Below are 6,994 nucleotides of genomic sequence, written 5' to 3' on the forward strand. Positions count from 1 at the left end.
ACCAAGCTGGGGCCAGTGTCTCTGTGGAGGAACCAACCAAGCTGGGGCCAGAGTCTCTGTGGAGGAACCAACCAAGCTGGGGCCAGTGTCTCTGTGGAGGAACCAACCAAGCTGGGGCCAGTGTCTCTGTGGAGGATCCCTTCCCAGTTTTTCCCAGGAAAAGCTGAGAATTCTCGAACACTAGGTCTCCTCAGTGCGTGCATGCATGCGTGTGTGTGTGTGTGTGTGTGTGTGTGTGTGTGTGTGTGTGCAGGAAGGAACATTTCTTTTTTCTGTCCAGTTATTTCAAAAAGTCTAACATGATGTGGGGAGCCCTTCTAAGGGTGGAAATCTTGGGGGGAATAATTAGACCTCAAGCCTGTTTTACAAGAGGAAAAACCCTGTCTTAGGAAACAGTATCTCTTGGGAAGAAAACTGTACAGATTGAATGCATGGCCCACTTAGAGATCCTGTCACCACTTAGAGACCATGTCACCTCATGTCTGTCACCCTTCCTCTTCCTGTCGTAGTGACAGCTTTTCACTAGCTGGCTTCTTTCTGTATTTGCCGACTTCTGTCATACTTCCTTCCAAATGTGTTCCCAGGTCCGTGTGAGCAGTGTTAGGTCCACAGGCCCTTTACGAATCCAGTCTGCTGTGTAAAGCAGGGCCTCAGAACACGGTGACGCTTTGAGTGATCACACATTTTGCCTTTGGGGTTAATGGTTGGGGTTTTGGTTTGTTGTTCATTTTTGTTGTTTTTAAAGGTAAATGGCACTTTTAAACATTGGTTGACTTAATATATTTGCTTTCCCCCCGCCTTACCTGCACTTAGAGAGGAAATTTGAACAAGTTGGAAACCACCTTTCTGTTCGTTTGTTTGGGTTCTGAGAAACCCTTGCAGCTCTTCAATACTCACCGTCTTCCTGCTGTTTCTTGTTCGGGGCCGTGGCCCTGTCGGTTGTTTTTAGATCATTTTCTTAAAACCAAATCAAACCAAACAGTTTCAAACCTGAAGATTCCCGCAGTCCGTGTAAGCATGTTTGCCCGTCGGCTCGCTTTCTGTGTCTGTACAATGAATGTCCTATGTAAATGCTAAGATAAGTCAGCACAGTGTCTCAGAACTGAATAACTGCAGTGACTTGATGCTCTAAATCAATGTAGGATTTACTGCTAGATGGTTTTTAACCCTTGAACTTGTGATTGTGACCCATGAGGGGGGGACCTTTCAGTGCTAAAGCTGATCATGTGTGTAGCCAGGAAGGTACTTTCGGTTTTTTTTTTCCAAGAAAAACTTTTTGTTTTATTTTTTTGTAACCGCTGTCTTAATGGCAAAATAATTATGGTAAAATACAAGTCTCGTGTTTATTATTCCTTAAGAAGAAGTCTGTGTTATATTACCACTGAACACCCAATAAAGCAGAATGTGGTTGTTTCAGAGGCTTTGTCTGTATTGAGACCCTTACAGAGAGGCTTCCTCTCTGAAGTTACTCATGGGGAAGCTCAGGGCGTGGCTTAGATTCAGGCCGTGGACCAGCTCCTGAGTGCTTACCCCCATGCCACAGGTTGCTATGGAAACCCTGGTGACAGGATGAGTTCTCATCGCAGACAATGCCACATCCGGGGCCACAGAGGCTGAGGATCAGTGTCTGAAACCCCATCCTGGAGAGGAGGCCCTGAGCCTCCAGGAGTGCCACGCCAGATGCAAGCCTGGGATCCAGGTGGGGCCACAGGAGCTGAGGCGGGTGTTCCGGGTAGGCGCTGGGCTTCCTTCCGATGTTTTTATGGGAAATCTTCCTATTAGTTGGGGGGAGGAGAGAAAGAAGACACCTCAGTAAAGGCGATGTCAAAACCAAGAGCAAGACCTCAGCTTCCACCCTCAGCCCAGGGCAGAGAATGCTGGTAAGGTGAGAAGCATGCTGGGCTCTCAGTTCCCTGCTTCAGGTCTCATTGGCTCTGGCTGAAGAAGGAGCATGCTTTGGGCGCTCTGGGCCGTCCTATGATAGGGCTGGTTTACCCCTGGGCCCCATAGCACCTTATACCATCATCATCATCTAAACTGGATATGAGGTAAAATTCAGAATCATGCAAGCCCAGCCTGATGGTTCATTAGGGTAAATGTCAAACACTCAGAAGGCTGAGGCAAGACTGGGTAACGTAATGAGGTCCTTCCTTCAAGAAAATATCAATGAAAAGGAAAAAGACAATGTTATTATTACAAGCAAAGAGATGGGAAAGTAATAGGAAAAACAAGGCCCCATGTGACTTAGAGCAAGGCACCTGCTTGGATCCTTTAAACACTCACAGTGAACTACAAAAACCAGTCACAACATTGACTGTAGTTAAGGGTGAAATGGTCTTTAATTGAGATGGTAGTTCCAGAACGAAAGGCTTGGGTTCTCCTGGGAGCCACAGTGTCGAGTGCATTGGGCTGCCTATGTGACCAAGTAAGTCAAACCAATGTGAGAAAGGGGAGAAGAAAGTCTTCTTCAACATGAAGAACCTGTGTGGGGATAATGAAGAGCCCAGCTCCATCCTGTCTTCTCCCAGACTCCACTCACACCAAGAAGGGCCTGTGGGCTCTAGCTCATAAGTCCACATTCTGCTCAACCCCTCAGGAGACTGCTCTGTGCAGGAGAGGCCCCACAGAGGCCCCTTCAGGCACTAAGAGGTGCGGATCTACTTGGACAGGGACTGAAAATGATGCAGATACTGAGCTGTGCTCCAGGCTGCGGCTGGGAGCGTCCCATCCACTGTCGGCCACTCTTGCATGGCAAGAGGCATACTGGAGGAGGCTGCGTCTAGAGATGGGCCAGGTACTAGTGGCATGGTTAAGTCCGGGCAACTGTGTGCCTGTTGGTAGATTTCACTCTACACTAGTGGTTCTCCATCTCCCTAATGCTGTGACCCTTTAATACAGTTCTTCATGTTGGGCTGACTGCCCCCCCACACACACACAACCATAAAATTATTTTGTTGCTACATCGTGACTGTAATTCTGCTACTGTTATGAATTGTAATGTAAATATTTGATACGCAACCCCCACGGGGTCGTGACTCACTGGTTGAGAACAGCTGTTCTAGACACACGCATAAAAGCTCAAGGAGGACGGGAGAAAATATGAGGGGCGAGCTAGGAAGTCTGCGACATGCCTCGCCTTGAACTTGTGGTTAAGCCTTGCACTGCTCCGAGCCAAGGCCCCATCCGCAGCAAGGCTCTGTAGCACGCGTTCTTTTAGGAGAGGTGGAGCTGGCTCTTCTCCCATCGGCTGTGATGGGGTTCAGCCCCCATCTTGCTCCTGAGCAGGAGTGTATGTAGAAAACCTGGCTCTCAGTACAGGACCTGGAAGTCATCTCACTTGCTCAGTTCTCCAGCTTTCCCTGCCCTTCGGTGAACGCAAGCCAGGGATGGAGTACTGGGGAGGGGCAGGGAAGTGCAAAGGGACACCAGGACACTGCCAGAAACAGTGTCCTCTGTGTCCCTTCTAAGAATCGAAATACCAAGAAATGATTGGTAATCACCCAAGGTTTGTTTTGGGTGACCGCAAAGACTATTGGAGATGTAGGGGAAGTTGGAGATGGTCTCCATTGTTTCTAAGCAATCTGTTGGTTAAAGTCACGCAGCTGACAGCTAGCATCCATTATGACACTGTGTGCTATGAGCTGTGTGTTCATTAACAGAGCTAATCTTTGCAAAAAGTCATGAAGAAGAGGCCATTGTGCTGGTGAAGTGATAAGGAGACGGGCCACAGAGAGTCAAGGCAGTTTTCTTAGAAGCAGCTTTGAGTCTGCAGTCCTGGAACCACACACACACACACACACACACACACACACACACACACACACACACACACACACACGTGCTTTCAAGGGAGAACTTAATGCTGCAGAAAGACCTAAGGAGGCCAGAAGAATGTATCAGATGCCCTGGCACTATAGTTACAGATGATCGTGAGCCACCGTTCAGGAGGTGCTGGTATCTGAACCTGGATCCTTTGCAAGAGCAGCAAGTACTCTGAACCACTGAGCCCTTTCTTGACCCCTCAAGTATATATGGTTTTTGGAGACACCGTTTCCTTAGGTATCTCAGCCTGGCCTTGAACCCATGATTCTTCTGTCTCTGCCTCTGTTTCCTGAATGCTGAAATGACAGGCACCCGCCACTCCACTCAATCAAAAACATGTGGAGAAAAGAGAAACAAAAGGCAAACTGGATTTCCTAGACAGAAAGGCATTATTATAAATGAGTAATTATGAGAGTGATAGCAATATAAACAAAGTAGACAATGGCAAGGAAATAAGCTCGAATAGATCCACAAGAGATGCAGAAAACACATTTCGGTCTCCGAATTTGCACTGTGGTCATCCTGCACACTTTAGTTTGCACAGTTGGCTTGCCCACATTCCCTGCTGCCTGACAGCCTGCACAGTCCGTTTCCCTAGTGCTCTCCACCCTCTCACCCCTACCTTCCCGTCCAGGATCTCAGAAGAGCGCGTGGATGATGGCAATTGAAGACATACCTCTTACTTGCTCTGTGCATTAAGTAACCCAGCCTTTCCCTCCATAAGTGGCTAGCTAGCCCGAGACAGAAATGTGTCTTACCGTATTTTACTTACCTTGGGCTGTAAGTAAAATAACGTCTATGAAAATCCTTTGCAAAAACAAACATTTGAAAAGGGCAAAGTGACCTAGATACTAGATGCCTTGTTACTTGATCAAACTCTGGCATCAGGGTAGGGCTGGCACCCACAGGGGTGACAGACGAGGAGAGCCCTGAGCGCCAAGGGCCCTGCTGCTGCTGCTGGAAGAAGCCCAGCTTTGGCTCACGGCTGCTTAGCCTGAGGGCTCGTGAGAGGAACCCGTGGAGGACTGGAGAAGACCACGCACCAGGGCTTATGACTAGATGATACATGACAGGGTCACACGATGAGCCCTGACACCTGAGCCCCACTGGTGTCAAAGTTACAGAAATGACCTTTGTCCTAACAAGCACGTGTTTCATGCAGGCCCACAGCCATCATGACTTGTTCAGGAGGAAGAGATGGAGGGCAGAGAAGACATCTATATAGTCCCATATATTCCTCCAGTCATGACCTTGTCTGGGGACTGAGGATTTTAGTTTTATCTTCTTTTTTCCTAGATCACACACACTACACACACACACACACACACACACACACACACACACTATATATATATATATTCATATGTATGTATGAATATACATTCATATGTGCTCTTAATGCACTTGAAATCTTATCCTCTTACAGTTTTTCTAAGCATGGACTCAGATGTAGTCTCTCTCTCTCTCTCTCTCTCTCTCTCTCTCTCTCTCTCTTTCTCTCTCTCTCTCTCTCTCTGTGCATGTGTAGAAGCCAGATGTCACCCTCAGGTAACAATCCTCAGGATGTCATCTACTTTCTTTCCTCCCCCTTTGAGACAGGATCTCCCATTGTCCTGGACCCACTAATTATGCTGTTTGCTGGTTGACCAGTAAGCTTGCAGGATCTCCCGTCTCTGTCTCCTCAGCACCAAAATCACAAGGCTTTTTACATGGGTTCTGGGCACTGAATTCAAGCCCTCATGCTCACACAACAAACACTTAGTGACTGAACCATCTTCCTAGCTTTCCAGTTCTGATGGTCCTCTTGGGTCTCCCTCTCGCTCCAAAGATGCCTTTATCACGCACGTGCAGATGTCTAGGAGAGAAAGCATTGCTCTCTCCCACTTCTCTGTGATGTTGTGCGCCCTCTGCTGGGAGGAGATGCATTTTTCCTCTCATGTGCTTAAGCAGGAATGAGAAAGCTGGCAATACAGTCTAGATGGCCGCATCAGAAGTGGGAAAAGGACGAGGAGGTCAGACTCTTGCTGAGCACAGAGCACCATCTCACGGGAGGAAAGGAAGATGGATCCACAGTCTTCTCTCTCCCACCACGTGCACCCTCCTACTCATCCTTCCCACCTTATGGTCTCCACCATTAGCTACCCCCTAGCTTCTCCTCTGTACCCCCAGGATCAAGTGGTAGGCACTTTAGCTTTTGATATAGGTTTCATAATTTCCTCCAACCTATGCCTCCCACTTGGATCTGAAGAACAGCCCCAACTATAGTCTCCTGGCCAACCAGCCCCTGTCCACAGTCTGAATCCAGTGGCTGACTCCACAGGGAGGTAGTCGACCTATCCGTGGCTTGAGTGTTCCCTGGTAATCCATGCTAGTGCCAGGCAGTAAAGACTGAGTGGGAACCATGGCTCAGCCACGGGTGCCTAGCTTCTGTCCAGGCATTACCCTGTGCAAATGTGCTGTGGAAACCTAGTGGGCCACACTAGTTTTCTTTCCATGTGAATCCACGCTTCCCTCTGAGCGTCTGCCTTCCTCTGCTTTTCCTCAGGTGAACCTCTCACATCCAACTCTATAGATGTGTCCACGATCAATTCCTTATCCAATAAGACCCCTTCGCCAGTGCACAGTACCCCCCCCCCCTTTTCCCTCCTCATCTCGGTCTGCACATTCTTTAGGGTGGCTGCAGGTTAATTGCTGCTTCTGTCTCAGCTCCTCTTCCTTCTTTAGGGGTAATAGCCGGCATTGCAGTATAGCAACCCAACTCCAAAGGCAGACGACTCATTAGGAGAAAGGGTCTATTTTAACAAGAGGTGTGGAGATTTCAAGTTCACAGTCCAGTGGCTGTGTTTGTTTTATTTCTGTTGAGGCTGACAGTTCGCAGTGCTTCATAGCAAGCATGTGTGTGAGCTCAAGGTCCAATCTCGAGCTGAAAGGTGTGTGTGTGTGTATGTGTGTGCCCTGCTCTGTATAAACGGTCCCCTCTGTTAGTTCTGCAACACCGGTGGCTTGCAACTCTCCAGCGCCCTCTCCACTCCATGGTTAATTTCATCTCTCCTTCGCTTTTTCATGCCCCCCCTCCATGTTCTTCACAATGACTCATTTCCTCCAGGGAGGATCCACTTCCTAAAGGTTTTCTGATCAACAAAAGCAACCAGCTGTCACACAGTCAACACAA

This window comes from Microtus ochrogaster, chromosome 17 (assembly GCF_000317375.1).
Source record: "Microtus ochrogaster isolate Prairie Vole_2 chromosome 17, MicOch1.0, whole genome shotgun sequence".
Classification (NCBI taxonomy): domain Eukaryota; kingdom Metazoa; phylum Chordata; class Mammalia; order Rodentia; family Cricetidae; genus Microtus; species Microtus ochrogaster.